We start from the raw sequence: 9649 nt of genomic DNA on the forward strand, positions 1-9649 counted from the left end.
ACTACCCAGAAAGCTTCACCACAGAGATGCTATAGTAGACACTTGACACCCAGGTGCAACACAGCTTCCCTCTTCCCAAATTACAGCAGCTGCCCTCCAGGAGCTCTTCCCTGGGAGTGCTCACGAGCAAGACTGAGTGCTGCTGCCTCACCATGCCCGTGCCACCCTGCAGCCTGTGGCCCACGGCCCTCAGCCAAATCTAAACGAAATGCGAACACATCAGGCAACTCCTGGCAACGATTCAGCTTGGAGAAGGAGGAGTGAGGCAGCATGAAGTTTGGGAAGAGCTCTATTTGAAGGAGTAAGACTGAGAAGCTACAGAAGTTTGTTTCCTCTCTAAGGGCCAGGGTGGCTGGGAGAGAGCTCTAATAATTATCAGAGCTAAGGAGAGATGTTGTGGATGGGGTGTTAATTAGAGCTGATATACTTGGGTATATTGCATTTCATTAGGAGAGTAAATAACCCCAGCAGATTTTAATCCTGCTGGCAATTTGCCAAGTGCTGTGGGGAGATTATCTTTGAGGGTTAAAACTAGGCCAAAGAGCTAAAAGCAGCCTTTCATGAAAGAAGGCGGCCAAGAGTCCAGCCTAGAAGTGGTTGGCTGAAGCTCTGGGATAATCAGATTGAAATCCTCAGCAGAAAGTACATTAAAAATGAGATAAACCACAATTGCCTGATTTCTGTGAGGAAACAGGCACACAGGAGGGAATCAAATCCGGGTGCTTTTTCCAACTGGAAGGAAAACGAAGCCTGATGTCATTTTTCTTATCAACCCCATCAAACCTAAACGTCTGCCAGAGCTGCTTTGGCTGTGGAGGCTGAGGAGGGTGACTCAACAATGAGTCCTCTGCTCAGCCACAGCAGACAGAACAATGGTCTCAGGGTGCCATAACACCTCCTAGAAGAGATGGGTCAGATGTCCCCCATGGTGAGGTCATCCAAAAAGCCTTCTGCTGCTCTCTCACACCACTGTGTGTGTGAACCCCTCAGGGTGACAATCCCTCACCAGCAAGGAGATACTCATGGGAGATGAACAAAGTGACCCTGGCTTGCTGAGCGTGTGATTTCAGGTCACTCACATCCACTGAGCAGTATGTGATGCACAGGGATTTGGTTACTTATGGAATGAGCTTCTCTTGTAAATGCACACATGGAAACGAAACCCTGAGGTGAAGCTTTAAATTGATAGGAAATGGGATTTGCACATAAATTTAACAGCTCCCAGTCCTACCTGGTTCCTGCAATGCAGTTGCTTAGACATTGGGTGAGCTGGCCCCATGTTCCCTTAGGATTTACTGCAGCTTCTTCTCACATGTTTCAACCTCTTGCCAAGTGATTGCAGGGAACATCATGCCCAGGGTTCAGGTAGCATCAGGGAAAGAGGATACACTGAGTCGGCAGGTCAGAAGCATCCTGGCTCCTCTCCTACTCCATGACCCAGTTTACCATGAGGATCTGGCTTCTAGATTACAGACCAGGCAGGTGAAACACATAAGTGCTGAAAGAGCCAGTTTCAGAGGTTGCTGTGGGAAGTTGGGGTCAGGGAAACCAGTTGTAAAGGGCACAAATCTGCATCCTTCAGCAGAGAAGGGAAATGTGCCACATCACAGAGGATCCAGCAGATGCTTTGAAAGCAATCAAAACAGCCACAAGCAAACAAGGACACTTTTGTCTGCCTCCTTCTTCCCCTCTGCTCCCAAATAAATTAGCATCAATCACGTGGCCTTTGGGCAAAATGATCTGCATGTGCAGGAGCTCAGCAAAGCATCCCTCTGTGATCTCAGACACAAGGAAAATTCAGGAGATCAGTGTAAGAGGTGAGAATGTAAGGAACAAATAATCTCGAGCTCTGACCTTCTCAGAGTATTAGGAAGCACAAAGTGTTGAAGGAGGTTAAAAGGGTCTGCGATCAGCGTGAATTTCCATGGCCCCCTCTTCACCTGACTCTTCACTGTCAGCAAATCTTGAATGTGGAAAAATCACTTCTGAAAAATTCAAGTATCAAAACTTCTCAGCCTGTAAGTGAGGGAGAAATTAATTCCTTTTGCTACCTGGGAGCATGAGTTGTAAATCACTCAGTGAGCTATTTCAGGGCAGGGCTGGAGTGTGATTATACGATGGCTGGACTACTTTCACATAGCTTTGTTCAATCAAAATGTGGTTGGATCCCAGGAAGAGACCCAGATTCCCTGCCAGTGACTGCACACAGACTTGCTCTGAAGCAACCACAGGAGGGAATTAAACCATCTGAGTAAAGATGACCACAAGTCTCCAGCACCCACAAGTCAAGACATCAGTGCTAGTCCCACAAAGGCACCTTGCAATCAGCAGATATCTTTGGTTGGAGGAACCATGGGAAAACCAGAGTTTAGTAAACAAATCAAAGAACCAGAGAAGAGCACAAACACAGTCACATAAATCTCTCCATCTACCCTGCTGTAGTGGATAGAAAAAGACTGAGCTCACTGGAGCATGAGGCTCAGCATCATCTTCAGTGTCTGTGGTTACTGCTGTCATTTACTTTGGTGGAAATCCTACTCATTTGGCCTACACTTGAATTTGAAACATGTTATTCCACGTCGGATCTTCTCCCACATGTTTGGTGCAGTGGTCCTTTGGAAATGAGAGGGGGAATGAAGCCAACTCTAAGGGAGGAGTCAGTATCAGGGATGACTTTTTCATTTATTGAGAGATCAAGCCTAAGAAATTGCTTCCTTCCCACATGGCTGCCTGTAAGTCCCCTTCAGAGCCAGTGCTCATTAATGCCTAAGAGGCTTCGGTGCCGTAGGTGGATACGAAATAACAGCAGAGCATCTGTTAGTAGGTCTCAAAATACCTTATGCTTTGACATAATAATTACTTCTAAAGCTGAATAGGGATTTGGTATGTTAAAATTCAGGAAAATGAATTAAAACTAGCTTCAGCTATGGGAAAGGTCAAACTGCAACGAGAGGGGCTCCCACACTGTGCCTGAGATCATGGCCACATCAATTCAAGAGGTCTCTGGTATTTGAAGGTGGGTGATGTTTATGCTCAGAGCATTGCTAGAAACAAAGGATCATCTCCTGTATCTCATATTTAGAATAACAATCCTATATGGATTAGCATGATTTAAGCAGAACCTTAAAATTAAGTGTGTTTAAGTGCTTTCCTATGCCTACTGACTCCAGCCAAAGAGAGCAACTGTTGGTGCTAAGTGAGGATAAAAAGGAGAAAGCAATACAGCTGAAATGTCAAAATCTGTTTAATTAGGTACAAGGGACTAAACTGTTCATCACATACAGCAGTTCCTAAAAAGCACTGAACTGGAGTGAAAAATTAATGGATGATTTAGCAAAGGAAAGAAAAGGAAGCACGAGGGGGGTGGGAGGTGAGTAGGTTTTATCACTGTGTTACTCAAAACATTCACCTGTGAGCCCTGTCTCACCTGCTGCTGGGGAGCACCAGGCAGCTGTTGAGCAGCCATGGGCAGCCAGCACTGGGTAAAGCCATAAACACCGACGAGGTGCTGCAAAGGAGGGTTGCAGTATAGAGCTCATGTGATGGGAGAAGGTGTTTTATTGAAGAGTGTTTTGAGAGGGTTCCATCCTCTAAAGGAAAGAGGAGAAAAAAATGCTGTATGTTAGAGGGACTAAATCTCCAGCTTTGTCAGATGTGTGTGATTCTTTCTCTTGGATATCAGGTATGTGCAAGTTATTGACTCTCTGTTGTTCTCGAACTATTTTGTCTCTTGGGTTCAAGGTCAGATGGTAATGCCTTACAGAGAGGGGAATAATCAGGCTAGCATGTGTAGGGGGATGGAACAGCACGTTTGGGAGTGGGGAGCTGAGGGAATCCTTTATTTAGTATGAAAACCCCAAACCTCATGGAAGGGAAGATGTCTCTGAAGAGTACTGGGAATAGTTATTCCCTGAAGTGTCTTCATTGGAAGAATTCCCCCAGCCAATATGCAAAGTTCTCGCTGCTGCTGCTATTAATCACACAACAGACTAACACCACACAACCAGGACTCTGGTTCTCCTGATTAAGGAATTTGGGACATCTAATTGGAGACTAAAACAAACTCCATGGGATTGAACTGTCCAGTCAGAAGGCTCTTTTAAAAAAACACCTTCAGAAAAGCAGTACCTGGTGAGGCTGCCTGTGTAGCCAAGCCCTGCAGCCTGGCCCATGGACCTGCCAGCCTGGCTGTCCAAATGGCCTCTGGCCTTGGTCCACACCATGTTAACAGATGTGATTCTTAGCCCCATGTGGTTGCATTGCCCACTTGATACCAACCAGGTTTGAAACATTGCTCAGTGGTGGAAAAATCTTCGTGCTCTGGGCTGGCTTTGGCTGATAATCAGGGAACCCTGGGGCAAGTGGACTAAAATCAGCTTTTCCCATAGTCAAATTCCCTCTTTGAAAAGGATGCTTGGGAGAAGCTGCAGCTGGCTGCTAGAGACGATACAGCGATGGGATGGAGCAGGAGCATGGGTACTGGATCATTTCATGCCTAGCTTTGCTTAGGAACAAGCAATTCTACTTTGCCTCCATTAATTTCAGCATGTAAATTAAGAAAAATGAACTCAGCTTCCAGGTTGCTGGAGATACATGACATCCAGTCTGGCATTGAGCTCTTCCTGTTGTTTACATTTGAAGCCTCTGACAAACACACTATTTCTGATTAAGAAGCAATCTTTCTCTAAAAGTTTCCTTAATTTTTTTCACTTCAAAGTCAATCTTGAAAAACCTCTCTGCCATTATCAAGCCTGCAATGGTTTCATCCTAATCCCTCTTATGCTCTCCATTCTTATCCTTTGCTGAGAGGAAATGATAAAAATGTTTCTGACACAGAACTCGGATCCAGTGCTGAAAGATAAGCTGGTTCCAAAGAAAATGATGAATTTGAATTTCAAGCATTGGTTAATATTGCCATTTTTAATAGATATTTTTCCTGCTGCAGATTGAGCAAAGCATATTAGCTAAAAGGCCTTCTGCTGAAATAGTAGCTCGTACTTTTCTAAGACTCCTTCCTCATTCTGAGTTTCCACTTTTAAGTATTGTCTTGCTCTAGTAGCCAACATCCAGAGATCAAACTATCTTTATCATTAAAATTCAAAGTCAGGCCTTCAAAACTTCCAGTAGGTGAGAAAGCTGAAGGTGAAGTCGGGTTTAAGATTGCTAGCTGTTTTTATTGTAAGAATGCTTTAAGATGCTTAACTTTCAGGTTTTGTCATACTCCCAGGCAGGATGAAACAGGCTGCACAAGCAGCCTTGAACTCTTGTCTTTGCAAATTCCACAGTCTTTTAGTGCAAATTGCAATGGAATAATGGATGTGTGTTCAGTTTTGATCTGAAAAAGTCTCTCCAAGAGTTTGGAAGAAACTGTGTTGTTTAGTGGAAGGAACTGAAGTCGTTTCACTGGAGTCAGTAACTGGGTCAGCATCACCAGCTGGAGGGTCCTGAACCAAAATCATGAGAAACTCTATGTGCATAACACAGATTCAGTTAAACATCTGTGTTTTGGAGGGAAAAGGTCTACTCTGTTCATGCTCTGGGTGTTCTAGTTCATTTCTGGGGTGAAACAAAGCATTAATGACTGTGCACACACACAAACACACATCACAGTCCCCTAAGTGTGATCTGTGCACAGTGGTATACACTGATTAACACAGAACACTGGCTTCACTGGATCTTTGATATCACTGAGGGACTGTTAACCCAAGGAGGGAGTGTTGGTTCAGGGAGCATTCTGGGGGCTCTGCTTTCTCTCACCCTGTCTCTCTGTTCTCTGCTGGAGCCTAATCTGTGATTAGTATCTGCAAACAGCCAGTGGACAAACCTGCTGCCTTCAGGATGCTGAATGAACAGCCACAGGGGTGGCTGGAGTCCTCCTTGGCCCTATTCAAATTGCATCAGGACTGTACCAACCAACCACCTGCCCATTAATGCCACTGGGGACCACTGCTGTAGGATCCTGCCCTCCTGCTACAGTGTTCAAGGCTACAGCCATGAAAACCTTTCCTTCAACCAGTCTCTAGCTACAAATGGCAGCCTGTTAGCAACACCATCTTGCAGGTACAAGCAGCAAAAGTCCTGTGAGTCCTGTGTTGCTGAGAGCTGCTCTGGTCAATACTGTGTGGTAAGAATATTGTACAGCCGAGTGAGGAACATCCCTCTCCAACTTGCACAAAATGTTCTTGAGAGGGCTTTGTTGGCATTTTTGGGTTTAGGAATGCTGAGGAATGTAGAGACTAACCCTCAGATCCCAGAAAAAGCACATACTCGCTTACAAGCTGTGTGGCACCTCAGGTCAAGTATGTTTCTGAGCAGCTGCCCAGGAACTTGGACCTAAGTGATGCCCAGAGCAGCTGAGTGATTGACTCCTGGCTGCATCTGCTGGTGTAGGACCCTGGGGTGCGGATTTTCCCATGAAACTTAGTATTCAGCAGAGGTCCATCAATAGGAGCTGAATGTCAGTAGTCAAGGCTTCATTCAGGATAGTTGGTGCTATAGGTTCCCAGCTTTGATCAGAAACTTCATTGCTGACCAGAGCCACCTTTTCTCAAGCAAACTTTGTCATTCCCAACATTTGGATGAACCCTAAATGTCTGATTTTCAGAAAGTTGGCATAAAAAGAGTCCCCAAGCCCCATTCCAGACTGATCTGAAATGCTGTTTGCAAAGTATGAAGTTGGCAGCGCTATCTTAAGCCTGAAAGTGATACACATACAGCAAGGGGAAGCAGGGCCTGTTTAGTTTGTGAGAGGGCATGTTTCACAGCATTGACACGTCTCGTTTGTTGCTGTTTTGCACACAAAACCTCTCTGCTCATTAATGGCACAATGAGGTGCATGGCCACATGGGATACCTTTTTGTTCTCAGGTGTTATAACCACCAGTTCTTCTCCTTTTCTGCCACGTTCTGTATTTTCTAGTAACCTTTGGAAATTGTTCACTTCAGTTTTATTCACCAGAGACAAAATGCTAATACCCTGGCACTTCAAATGGTGAAGGGGGGAAGGAAGGAAGGAAGGAAGACCTATGTGATCTACTTATTCATTATTCCACGGCGCATGGGAAGTCATCTCTTTACACGATTGACCTGCCTGGATTTGATTACAACACACAGCTAACCTTTTCCAAATCTGGTTGTGTCATACAAGAAAAGGGTTGAAGGCTGTTGCCATGGTATTAAGGTATCTCTTGAGAAAGAAGAAAAAGAGAGAGAGGGAGAGGAAATGATGCTTCTTTACTTCCTAGCCAAGTATAAACAAGGAGCACACGCACATGTTTTTGTTTTGGAGGAGCTTTCAGCTTCTTATCAAGTCTCATCTATCAATGCATTTCCTCGGGAAGGGAAGGAGGAATTGTCTGCTTTGCAGATCAGTGTCTCTTCAGCGAGAGGGGAGGGGGGAGATGACAATTGGAGGGAGAGGAGGGGGGGGAAAAAAAAGAATAAATCAGTCTTGAAACCACTCATGATTTATTCATGAGACACGTGAGGTTTGCATTTAAATGTGACATTCTCATGATCTCAATATTGTGTATGCAAATCTAAAGATTTCTGCACCTCCCCACATGCCCAGCTTAAGGCTCCTCTCGGATCTGCAGCTCTGTAAATGCAAAACCAGCGAGGTTTACCAGGCTGCTGCTGTGCTCCCTGTTTGTTCTGTGACTCAAAGACTGTAAGCAACACGGAACTGCCCTTAATATCAGAGGTATAATTTGGATGTCGTTGTGGTTTTGGTTTTCAGGGGTGTTTTGTATGATGGGGAACTCTTGCAGCCAGGAAATTACCTGTGGATTGATTAATGGTTTAACTTTCTGAGGTCTTGCCTTGCCTGAGCTTTCCAAGCACTCCTCTGATAAGGCAAGCACTAATCACTCAGGATGGTGTATCAGGAGTAACACAGGGCAAATGCTGTGCAGCTCTAACAAAGAATCAAAATCAGAGGAAATTCTATGTGCACAGGTTCAGTTAAACACGTGTGTCTTGGAGGGACTCAGAGGGAGGAAGGTCTGCTCTGTTCATGCTCTGGCTGTTCCAGTTCGTTTCTGGGGTGAAACAAAGCATTCATGACTGTGTGCACTCAGGATAGCACATCAAGAGTAACACAGAGTAAATGCTTGTGCAGCCATAACAAAGGATTTACACCCTGAGCCGGGTCAGCTTCAATGCTTTCCATGCAAATGCTTAAGCTGTCACTCAATAAATGAGAGGGAATGATCTAGTTTGCAGGGTTTTAGTTATTATTGGTATGTTAAACCAAACAAATGTACCAAATAAGCTGCTATAGAGGGGACAGGCTTCCCACACAGCAGTGCTTATCAGGACATAACCCATACCTTGCTAAAACCTGTCAGTCTTTGTCCCTGGCCAAGGCTCTCACTTTGAGGACGCTCAGCAAAATGAGATGTGTGAAGACATGACTTTGCAAAGCAATGCAAACTCTGCTTCTAGCAAAACTGCTGCATCCAATGCAAGCTCTGCTTCTAGCAAAACCACTGCATCCAGACTCCTGCAGAGGAGAGACCTTTGGCCCAGTATTTGCAGAAGTGGATTGTGTAGGGAAAATGCTGTTCTGTGGACTTTGCCTGATCCGTGGGGCTGGAATGTTGCTTCATGGGCTTGTAGCTACTCAGTGAATAAATCAGAGCATAAATAATCCTTCTGTGTTATTGGGTCAGCTCTGTCACTCGGCTAATGCAAATATTCCTCAAATATGTTACTGACAAACCAGAGCCATACTCATCAATACCAATAAAATCCATGGTTTCACAGCACACACCCACAGTCGACACGCTCTTCCTGTTCTCTTGTCAGATTGAAGCCAGGACTTGCAGAAGATGATAGTTTGAGATTCACTTTCTGAGGACAGGACCCATATCAGCAAAATTCTTCCTATTGGTTCCATGCTTTTAAAGTCATAAAGGTTTCCTATATATCCATATAGCTTAATATCCCATCTCCAACAATGACTGCTTAGGGAAACTGTAAAAGAGGCAGAGCCTGTATGGAATGACACATCCCCAAGGTATTATCTCAGATTTAGGAAAATATGAATGTAGAGAGCTCCTGATGTTATATATTCAGGTCATCACAACTAATTGCTTTCAGAAACTCATCCCTTTAAACCCAACTGTACGTTTGGTCCCACAGCACCCTATGGCAATGACTTCCCCATTTTAATTTCCTATGGGGTGAACAGCTACTTGCTTTCAGATAATTTAATACAGGTCCCACTGTTTTTTTTCCTATTACAAGAGATAATAAGTGGTTGTTCCTGAGCACCTTTCTCCGTTCTGCTTATCATTTTAGGAGCCTGTATCACAACTCCCTCCACAGTCTCTTCTCCAAGCTAAAATTCTTACATATTTACCCATCCTATTCGTAGCTGCTGCTGTGGAAGCTGCTCACAACCCTGATGCTTTAAGCTTGTCTCTATAAATTTTCCAGTTCTCCAATATCCTTTCTGAAAGGGGGACATTAGGACTGCTTGCAATATTTAAGAAGCTGGTATAGCAGGAAGTTCTGTTCAGTGTCTCCTCTGACGATCACTGGTGTTCTTGTTCCGTTTTTGGCCATCCCTGATTGCTGAGCTGATGGTGTTTTTTGAAGAGCTGCCTGCATGGCTCTTTTTCCTGAGCAGCATGTGTGATGTACCC

Source organism: Colius striatus, chromosome 16, assembly GCF_028858725.1.
Source record: "Colius striatus isolate bColStr4 chromosome 16, bColStr4.1.hap1, whole genome shotgun sequence".
In the NCBI taxonomy this organism is placed as follows: domain Eukaryota; kingdom Metazoa; phylum Chordata; class Aves; order Coliiformes; family Coliidae; genus Colius; species Colius striatus.